Source organism: Danio rerio, chromosome 16 (assembly GCF_052040795.2).
Source record: "Danio rerio strain M-AB ecotype USA chromosome 16, GRCz13ab, whole genome shotgun sequence".
Taxonomy (NCBI): Eukaryota; Metazoa; Chordata; class Actinopteri; order Cypriniformes; family Danionidae; genus Danio; species Danio rerio.
In genome coordinates this window covers 2276548-2285000 of record NC_141036.1, presented here as the reverse complement: position 1 = coordinate 2285000, position 8453 = coordinate 2276548, and the positions used below count along the sequence as shown (strand labels likewise).

At 36.4% G+C, this 8453-nt stretch overlaps 1 long non-coding RNA gene across 1 annotated transcript in view; it reads right to left on the bottom strand.

Annotated features, from left to right (window-relative positions):
- Nucleotides 1–7740, bottom strand: part of LOC147833242 (uncharacterized) — a 34006-nt gene extending 26266 nt beyond the window's left edge. The window contains exon 1 of the long non-coding RNA XR_015510787.1: nt 7620–7740. This is a non-coding gene — a long non-coding RNA (uncharacterized LOC147833242). The remainder of the gene's footprint in view (nt 1–7619) is intronic.
- Between the last annotated feature and the right edge of the window lie 713 nt (nt 7741–8453).

Genomic DNA, 8453 nt, shown 5'->3' with positions numbered 1-8453 from the left:
AACAGCAGACATACGTGCGGCTCGCTGCTTCGCTGTCAGCCTCTGGGCAACTGAAATGGATGTACTGGCATGAGCTGGTGGCAGGAGCATGCCGATGATTGATTTAACATTCAGTTAAACAGAGGGTAAATAAACATATTAGGGCATCGGAGCTTGTTTATGCTGATCAGGGTAAGAGCGGCACTGTCGGAGCCAGGTCCCAATGCTAGCGCTGTCCCCCCAAGGACAAAGCAAATATGATGTTGATAAGGAAAATGAAGGAGGGGAGCGTGGATGCTTTGTCCTGGAATAATGAAAGACAGAAGTGTCTCTCATGTACTAAAATGGACTTGTCAGCTGAAGGGCTATTACCCGTGCGGTCACTTGATTAATCTGATAGAAAAGGTTGGCGGGAACAGGCACTGAGTCTTTGTAGGTCCTTGAGTAAACAACTGATCAATATGGCCGTTCCTGTGTACTGCTGGTACATCTCGGTTAATGAACACATCTCCATGTTGTTTTGCACCCACTGCTCATTAAGACAGTCGAGAGGGGGGAAAAAAGACCACAGCAGATCTCAAGCAAAGCATGTGTGCCTAGGTGCATGAACTCTGTGTGTGTGTACATGTTTTCATGAACGAATCATGATTCAACAAGATGCACTAAAAATGTACTTTAAATTTACAAACACACATACTTGTATATGTGGTTTATGGGGACATATGCACAGCGTATTTTAAAGTGTTAAAAAATTCCTATTATATTGCCACACTCTACCCTTTCTCCTAAAACCAACCCTCTCTCACAACTTTTGCATTCCAAAAGACCCTTTTCGGTGTAATGTTTAAGCATTTTGAATTACAAGGCTCATGTCCTCATAAACCACCTCAACATTGTCACACCCATGTACTGTAATATACAAATGTGCGTCCCCACAAAACACATAAACAAGTACACACATACGTGTACATACAATTTATAGAGGATGGTTCATTCTGCAAAAACAACCGGCTGGATGTATTTTATCCCACTTATTGCATGGGCAGTTGTCACATAAAGTAAAAATTGGATGCAAAACATTGTTGTGATATGTCATAATTTATACACTTTTTGATTAAACCCAATGCTGACAGAAACTGAAAGGGCTGAATGGAAGATACACTAACCTGAGATGTCTGAATAACACTGTTCAGAACCACATACTGTGTACTGTGGTGTTAGTAACTGTACTACACTGCAAAAAATGCTTTTCTTGTTTAGATTTTTTTTGTCCAAGAATCCAAGAAGGATTTTCTAGACAAGCAAAACAATGTCTTGTTTTGAGAAATAATATGCCAATATTAAGTGAGTTTTAACTTAAAACTAGCAAAATAATCTGCCAATGGGGTAAGCAAAATAATCTTGTTTTTTCTTTTGACGTAAGATTAATTTGCTGACCACATTGGCAGATTATTTTGCTTGTTTTAAGGAAAAACTCACTTAATATTGGCATATTATTTCTCAAAACAAGACAATATGTTGTGCTTGTGTAGAAAATTATTCTTGATTTAGGAATTTTCAGATATTTGGACTAGAAACAAGACAAAAAATCTAAGTAAGAAAAGCATTTTTTGCAGTGTATGGAGCGTGTTTCAGGCGGCCGCTGTGATCAGGGGTTTCACAGACAGTACCAAAAATGGTGAGGACCTTGGGGGAAATTACAAGAGTTTTCAGGGAGAAATAACAAAACGAGAGGGTTGGCAGATATGATTATAACACCAAATGGTGAGAAATAAAAAAAATCAATACATCTATAATCAGAAAATCATCATTAACCACATTAATCTCACAGCAAACACTAAATTTCTGAGTTATTCTACAGTAATATTTAAGAGAGGGAGAAAGAGGTTGACAGAGAGAGTAAAACAAGCCTATGATCCAGTTGCCTTGCCATGACAACATGGTCTTTGTTGCTCAGATTTCTATTTCCACCCATTTTTGATTCCAGCATGATAATTATAAGGAACTGATCGTTGCTTACAATATAATCTGGGGCAATATGAGGCCTAAATTGGATTGAATTAATGATAGTTTCATCAGCTGTGACTGATACTCCCTAACCCAGAGGTTTTCAAAGTGTGAGGTGCGCCTCCCCTGGAGGGCGCCAGAGCATGTCAGGGGAGGCGCGGGAAAAAATATTATATAATAAAAATATAATTATTAAGTTTAATTATTATATGTATTTTTATTATATTTAAATGTTTTAATTAAACAAAGCTTAAAAAAAATAATACGTCAAAAATAAAAAAAACTTTTTTACTCAGAAGGCCATAGCTGTGAATTCGCTTCTGTTTGGCAAGCCCGCCAATACAGGTATATGCCTGCAAATATAATGGATCGGTTTCTGAGACCCCCCGATTCAAAGCCTTCAAATTCAGGGCTTAAACCCAAAAGATGACGATATGATGATCAGTATTTGAGTTTAGGATTTACGTGGACAGGACCAGTTGATGAACCATGTTTATGTGTGGTTTGTCAAGATATTTTGGCTAATGACAGCATGGGAATCAGCCAATCAGATGTAAGTGACATGTTTACAGTTTAGGCTTACGGTTAGGTTTATGCACCTCTACATGATTGTAATCCAACAGTTAGTTTCCTCAGATTTTGGGAATAATTAACAGTTATGGTTGGGTTTAGGGGTAAGGAATACATTTTCCAACAAAAATGACGTTCCAGGATCAACATAGGTGTTAATCCAGGATCACATCATCCTTGTAAAATCCTGACATGTCACTAATACTTTGGGCGTAATGTTGAAAAAAAGTATGATTATATGAAATCTTTGCACTGTTTTAAATGAAAAGGTTATAGAGTGTATGTTTTTTTTTACCATTTGATTGATTAGGAACCACACACACACACACACACACACACACACACACAACAACATGCTAAGATCAGATGCTAACTTCTCTGTGCCTTTTTCTGACTTCTTCCAGAGCAAGTAAGCTGATAGGATTGCCGAAAACCATCTCACTGAATGCAGAGATATGAGTGACAAAAAGCTGCAGCAAAACAGAGCATGGTAAGATTTGTCAGACACGGGAGCGATAGGCACAGGGGCGAATAAGAGGAGAAAATGACATTTTCTGCATGAGATGGCCACTTTTTATTCAGAAACACTGACAGACAGTGTGAATAGTACAGAAAAATAGCCGCTCTAAAAACAGGAGCATGCAAAGAATGTCAGTGTATGCATGTATGTATATATGTATGCATGTATGTACGTACACCACCTGACAAAAGGCTTGACGCCTTGACTTGTAGTTGAGCATTTGGTATCAGAAGTGGTTTATAGGAAAGGCAAAGGCCTCTAGATGACGCTTATTTAACCAAAATAAAATATGATCATGCCTTGATTTTCTATTTATTTAATTAGGACTGTAAGGTCTGACTTTGCATAGACAAAAGTCTTATCACCGAACAGAGATAATGTCCAGTATAGAATATAAAGTCATGCTGCTGTGGAGAAAGAATGAATATTGTGTCTGACTCCCATTAGCTTGAAGGACTGCATCTAAAAATATAATAAATGTAATATAATTTATCATAATATATATATATATATATATATATATATATATATATATATATATATATATATATATATATAAATATATATATATATATATATATATATATATATATATATATTTTTTTTTTTTTTTTTAATAAAGTTGTCTGGAGTGGTTAAGAAAACACTCTTGCAGGACTCCCAGAGTTCATCAAGATTCTTTGGATTCATCTTTAACACAATCGAAGAATTCAATGTACTGAATTCTTTATTCCTCTTTCATCTTACCCCAGTCATGCTCAATAATGTTCATTTCTGGTGACTGGGCTGGCCAATCCTAGAGCACCTTGACCTTCTTTGCTTTCAGGAGCTTTGATGTAAAGACTGAAGTATGAGAAGAAACACTATCCTGCTGGAGAATTTGTCTCTGCATATCTTTCGCACAACCCCATGCTGAATGTAACCCTTAACCATGATTTTTTCCTTCACCAAACTTGACTGATTTCTCTGAGAATCTTGAGTCCATTTGGGTTCCAGTAGGTCTTCTGCAGTGTTTGTGATGATTGGGATGCATTCAGATGATTCATTGGAAAAATCCACCTTCTGCCACTTTTCCAAATGATCAACTAGAAGTCAAGTTATTATAACACACCAGGAGTACAAGAACACATTTAGTAAGGGTAAGGAAAATTGGGTTTGCATGCAGCAATGTGGCTAAAGTATTAGTATGTACATGCTGCTTTCTGCAATATACTGAATTCTTTATAGTTTGAAGTATTTCTGTCTTCTTACAGATAATCTTAGATTGTCTAAAGCTGTATTATTCACTCCTCCTCCGTTCTGACTTGTGTTATTATGATTATTAAAACTTAGAATTAACTTAAAATAATAAAATTTATTATTATTAAAGGATTGTTTGAGTATTTGTTATATCCTTGTGCTTAATCTTCTCATCACATTTGGCGGCAAAAATCCAGCTTTTTACATGCAAATGACTATTTAATAAAAACTGTAGCTTTTAGAGGACATATAGCTGGAAGATCATATTCAGCATATCTTTTGGATGTGTTTTAATCCAATAAACAAACATTCAGTAATACTCTAAAATACTTTATACTAAAATACTTAATACTAGTAATATTAAAATACAGTTGAAGTCAGGATAAATAGCCCCCCTGAATAATTAGGCCGCTTGTTTATTTTTTTCCCCAATTTCTGTTTAACGGAGAGATTTATTCAACACATTTTGTAATCATAATAGTGTTAATAACTCATCTCTAATAACTGATTTATTTGATCTTTGCCATGATGACAGTAAATAATATTTTACTACATCCTTTTCAAGACACTTCTATACAGCTTAAAGTGACATTTAAAGGCTTAACTAATTAGGTTAACTAGGCAGGTTAGGGTAATTAGGCAAGTTATTGTATAACAGTAGTTTGTTCTGTAGATTATCAAGAAAAGATATAGCTTAAAGGGGCTAACAATTTTGTCCCTAAAATGGTGTTTAAAAAATTAAAAACTGCTTTTATCCTAGCCAAAATAAAGCAAATAAGACTTTTTCCAGAAGCAAAAATATTATCAGACACACTGAGAAAATTTCCTAGCTCTGTTTAACATCATTTGGGAAATATTTTTAAAAGAAGAAAAAAAAAAAAAACGAAGGGGGGCGAATAATTTTGACTTCAACTGTATACAGAAAGACCGATTTTTTATATTAGTGATTGGATGAACACATCACATGACCTAGCATTTAGCATCTTTATATTAAATATAGAAAAATGCTATCATTCTCTCTCTCTCTTTCTTTAATAGGGTTTTTAGATAAAGGTAAGAATAGAATTTATTTCTCAGTCAAAGAGATGCATTTTTGTCACTGTTTGACATTTTCCTCTCAAACCCCGAAACAACGTTTTGCTGCATGCTGTAATTACTGTAATTTCAAGATGATAACCCCGAGATACTACTCAGAGCTAAATTATGTGACGAGCTTCTCATGCATCTGAATTAGGCTTCTCTGTGGCAATACTATCAATGTCTGAATATAGTGCCTAAATGAATCTGCAGTGCTCAGGACGTACAATCACATACTGAAAGTCTTAGTTTCATTCATTACTTCAGCTTACTCCCTTTATTCATCAGGGTTCACCACAGCGGAATGAACCGCCAACTTATCCAGCATATTTTTTACACAGCGGAGGCCCGTCCAGCTGCAACCCAGTACTGGGAAACATCCACTGTCACACACACTTATACACTAAAACCACCCGGATGAAACCCACGCCAACACGGGGAGAACATGCAAACTCCACACAGAGATGCCAACTGACCCACCTGGGACTCGAACCAGTGACCTTCTTGCTGTGAGGTGACAGTGCTAACCACTGAGCCACTGCTTTGCCCAAAGCCTTAGCCCCTGGACAAACTCTGGAGGGCCGGTGTCCTGCAAGGTTTAGTTCCAACCCCAATCAGACACACCTGGGCTAGCTACTCAAGCTCTTACTAGGCTTTCTAGAAACATCCTTGCAGGTGTGTTGAGGCAAGTTGGAGCTCAAATCTGCATGACCGAGTTTGGACAACCCTCGTTCATAAATTCTGAAAGAGCATGTAAGTGTTTTAAAGACGCTGCAGTGTTTTATTAATTGTACAACACACATGAATCACATGACTAGTTGTCAGGAGCACTGGATACTATGGGTATTGAATAGCGATGTGCTGATTGGAAACTCATCTACAGCATGGTACAATCATTATTGGCAATATCAGATATCGGGACCGCACCAATCCAAATCTGATACTAAAACACTGTAAAGTGTGTGCATACTATAGTCCAAAGCCACTCCACAGTTTAATGTAACGTATCAACTAATGCTTTAGTGCTTTATTTATCCGCAGCATTAGAATCGAGAAAACGGCACGACATAAATAAATGTGTTCGCAAGAGCAAAAGAAAGCAGGCAAATACCAAATGAGAGAATGATTACCCACATGCACAGGTGATGTGATGTGTGTGACTGTTTAAAAAGTGTGTGCGCTCCTTGATCTGAGATCTTCAGCCAGGACTAAAGAAAAGTTTTGTTGAATAAAAAGTACAGGCGTACACCTATATTTAGCTTGTTTTGATAAATTAATAAGGAAATAATTCTTAATTTATTTTTGCTGTTGTATATACATTTAAATATACAGTAAATATGGTAAATGCTTAATTTTAAGCTCTGAAAAGTCTTGCAAAATAAAAACTAATAGCAATGCGACACTACCATAACCCATTTGCTCATGCTCATTGAGCAAGCTCAAACACAACACACACAAAGTGAAACGAATAAGGAGGCATGTGCACTCAAGGCAACATATAAATCAAGTCATTTTAGCAAGCAAAAGTCAAATTTAGCTTTAAATATATTTTCCCTATAACAAAATTGTGGCTAGTGCAAATGGTAAGTGGCTAGTAAAGTTATAAATCCACTAGCCACAGTGTCTGGTGATCAAAACAGTTAACGTCAAGCCCTGATTTTGACATATTTAATGATGAATAATCTTTGCCATTATGACAGAACATAATATTTAACTAGCCATTTTGCATAATATTATTATTTAGCTTAAAGTGCAAAATAAAAGCTTAGCTAGATTAATTAAGTTAAATAAACATGTTAAGTTAATTAGGTAAGAAAGAAAAGAACGACTCTTAAAATGGCTAATAATATTGACCATGTCAGTTTTTAATTATATATATATATATATATATATATATATATATATATATATATATATATATATATATATATATATATATATATATATATATATATATATAGCCAAACTGAAATATTTATTTATTTTTTTTTTCAGAAGAAACATATAATACTGTCGAACATTTGTTGTGGAACATTTTCTTGCCCTGTAAATCATCACTCAGGGAATATTTCTAGAATAATTAGTCTAGGTGTGTTAGCCAAAAGCTAACTGTTAGATAAAACAATCTAACAGAACCAACACAAACTCCAACTGGCTGCCATGTGATGATATTTGTGGAACATACTGTTGTGTAATGTTACATTCACGTGTTCACGAGATATTTTACCTTGTTGATGGACGTGGGTTACAAACGAGGTGTCGGTTTACAGTCAACAAATGCTCGTGAGATCAGCAACATTTTTATGACGCTAGCAACTGGCAGTAGCGTTCATCAACCACAAGGGGGAGCCGGAAAAAACGCCCTTGGCGTTGCTTTAATGTACCAACATAAGCCCAGGCATTGTATGAACCCTAATATAGGTACCAATGTGTACCTATAGTTTTTTTAAAATTTTTTGTTAAATGTAAAATAGTGCAGTTACATGCACAAAAGCAGTAATTTTACTGCTAAAAAGTGTAAAAGCCCTGCTGAAAAATTCAGCTTAAACCAGCCTAAGCTGGTTGGCTGGTTTTAGCTGGTCGACCAGGCTGGTTTTAGAGGGGTTTTGGCCACTTCCAGGCTGGTTTCCAGCCAATTCCAGCCTGGTCTTAGCTGGTCAGGCTGGGAGATGACCAGCTAAAACCAGCTTGACCAGCCTAGCCAAGCTGGGAGTCCAGCCAAAACCAGCTATATCCAGTTTAAACCAGGCTGGTCAAGCTGGTTTTAGCTGGATTTGGCTGGTCATTTTCCAGCCTGACCAGCTGAGACCAGGCTGGAAATGGTTGGAAACTAGCCTGGAAGTGGCCAAACCCCTCTAAAACCAGCCTGGTCGACCAGCTAAAACCAGCCAACCAGCCTAGACTGTTTTAACCTGGATTTTTCAGCAGGGAGTCCCTAAACTTACCTCACATTCACAATATAACCAGGTGTCAGTGTTTGCAAATGTACATCTCATCAAACATGATCTGTTTATGCACTCATGGGTATTCATATTAATGTGCTGGATTTGTAATCAACAAT